Below are 3066 nucleotides of genomic sequence, written 5' to 3'. Positions count from 1 at the left end.
TTTCAGTGATTCGCCTGCTTGGCTAGATACCCCTCGAATACTGGCACTTTCTTTGTCTTCAGATAGTTTTTCCATAGCTTCTTCTTCCAGCTACGGAACAGTTCGGCCATCTTCTTTAGGGTGTGTTTGGTTGCTGTCATCGGCTGGAATGTCACGGGTCGGACCCGTTCCTAGTCCTCGTTCCTGCGTTTGGTTTACCAACTGGAACAGAACCCACTCATTCCACTTTAGGGAATATTCCACTCAGATCCGGAACGTGCTAGTACCACGAAATTGATGGAATCACACGGAACGGCTCGTCTTCTCGCGCTCCTCGTCGCCGCTCGTCGCCTGCTCGCGCTGCTCGTCGCCGCCCACCCGCGCTGCTCGTCGCCGCCCACCCGCGCTGCGCCTGTCGGGGCCGCCGTGCCCTCGCCTGGGCCGCCGCCCACTCGCGCCCTCGCCGGGGCCGCCGCCCACCCGTGCTGCGCCTGTCGGGGCCGCCGCGCCATCGCCGGGGCCGCCGCGCCCTCGTTGCCGCGCTGCGCCGGGTGCACGACCTGGACTCGCCGCTGTCCCTCTCCCTCCCTCTCTGCTGCCGCGCCGCGCCACCGGCCCCCTCCCTCTCTGTTGCCGCACCGCGCCGCCGGCCCTCTCCCTTCCTCTCTGCTGCGTCGCCGCCGGCGCTCTCCCTTCCATTTTACATTCCATGCCCCCCAACCAAACACTCGAACGGAACCATCCCGTTCCACTTTCTTGCTCGTACCAAACACAGGAACGGAACCGACCCGTTCCTATGGAATGGAACCATTCCATTCCATGACAGTTGGTTCTCCAACCAAACACACCCTTAGAGTCCACTGCTTGACTTTGGCCCTCAGTTTTTTTGCGGCATCTTCATTCTCACATTCTGACAGGTTGAAATGTGACATGAGATCATTCCAAAGATTATCTTTGTACCTTTCGGCGACATAGTCACTATCGGCTGCCCCTTTGCGCTTGTTCCACTCCCGAACGCTGATCGGCACGTGATCCCTAACGAGAACTCCGCATTGCTTCTTGAATGTGTCAGCAGCATTCTTAGGAAGCTTGGGTTCGCCCGTAGGCAATATCACCTCAAAGGTGTAATGCGTCCGTGCATCCAACTTTCTAGTCGGGCCTCGTTTCGTAGCTTTGCTCGATGTGGAGGCCTAAGAGGGAGAAACATTCGTCAAATGAATGTATATGTATACAATATAGAGCTATCTCCAATATTTTTCACATATTACAAGTGATTGTCGAACTTCATATGTATACCTCACCGGACTTTATTATTTCTCCACCGGCTTCTCCACTGGCTTCTCCATCAGTGGAACTATCACCTTATCCGTCATTGGACCTATCTCCTGCCCCATCGGCTTCATCTTCGTGTCGGTCAACCTCCATTCCATATCCGGAGGGGTTTAGATATGACGACGGAGATTCAGCTGGTTCAACGTCACGGCCATCTTTGATTATATCTTCGAGAAGTTCTTCCTCTTCGAGGTTCCTGATATGTGGATCCATAGTTCTGCAAAAAACGGACATTTGATTAACTAATAAACTAACAAACTATATAAGAGGGGTTGGAAACTTCGAAGTGTCGTTTTATATAGGAGGACCTTTAGTCCCGTGTCTTGGCTAGAACCTAAACTCTAAAATATGTCTAACGGATTCTCTTAACCTTTAAGGATTTAACAAAATGGCGACATTCTAGATGTGTAGAAAATGATCCTATTTTTCCTGATCTCATCTACCCTTCTATATGTCACATTGTCTAGTGTCAAAGGACTTTGTTGAACTTTGTACCAAAAAAGAATTATTCTATCAAGAACTCCGTTCCAAAACAACTTTAGTCCTGAGTCGTGGCTCCACCCGGGACTCCTAGATTTCTGCATAGTATTCAAAGTATGAGTACTTTTCCAATTTGAGCATTCAATAAGCAAAACCAAATCGTAAAATAAAGTAGTATTCAAATTAGCATGCATTCAATTATAAGCAAAACTACATCATCTCTTTTGTCCGTACATCGTCGAATATTATCACTAATACTCCTCGAATACTATCATACATATAGCATCACTGATACAGCTAGAACCGTAGCGCCCGATGGGTATCGTCGCGGGCGGTGGACACCCAAAGAGAAGGAACCATGACAGGATCATAGCTCCAGTGAGATCCCTGAAGAACCTGCCAGGTATGCTCGAACCTGCCCTCCAACGCAACCATGTAGCGACGGACGTACTCATCCTCCTCGCTGACACGGTGACGTACCACCTCCGCGGTGTCCGGAAGCATCGGCACCATCACTGGCCCACGCGACCGCCACCAAACAAGGATCGGGTCAACAACGGGCTGGCTCCTCACCAACCTACGCCCCCTGGAAGGTAGCACCTCCCAATACCAGCCGGGCGGAGCCCAGTCCCGGACATGGCCCCTCTGATCAAGCAGGTGTCCTCCGCCGAGTCGACAACGAGGATGCGGGATAGGCATCGTAAAATGAACTAAAAAAATAAACTAGTTCTATTAATTTTCTTGCTAAAAATAAACTAATTGTATATATAGTAAAATAAACTATTAACACTTAAGCATATACAATAGCAAAATTAAGCAATAATCTAAGAAACACTAATTAAGCATCTATATTCGTAGAAATGTCTTCTTCTTCTTCTTCTTCTTTCTTATTTTCTTCTCTGCTTCTTCTTCAACTTGTCTTATTCTACTTCTCTTCTTCTACTTCTCCTCTTCTTCTATTTTTCCTCTTCTTCTCTTCTTCTCCTCTCCTCCTCTTCTTATTTTCCTTTTTCCTAATCTTATTTTCTTATTTATGTTCATCTTTCTTCTTCTTGTAACCCTAACCTAATTCTAAATATTACTAACCCTAATAATCTAGCACAAACCTAATAACAATAGGAATTAAATGACAAAAAAATATTTTCTTCTCCTTTTTCTTCTTTTCTTCTCCTTTTTCTTCTTTTCTTCCCTTTTTCTTATTTTCTTCTCCTTTTTCTTCTTTTCTTCTCCTTTTTCTTCTTTTCTTCTCCTTTTTCTTCCTTTCTTCCCTTTTCT

Source organism: Hordeum vulgare, chromosome 2H, assembly GCF_904849725.1.
Source record: "Hordeum vulgare subsp. vulgare chromosome 2H, MorexV3_pseudomolecules_assembly, whole genome shotgun sequence".
NCBI classification, from domain to species: Eukaryota; Viridiplantae; Streptophyta; class Magnoliopsida; order Poales; family Poaceae; genus Hordeum; species Hordeum vulgare.
The sequence above is the reverse complement of the archived record's forward strand: the minus strand, read 5'-3'. Positions refer to the sequence as shown.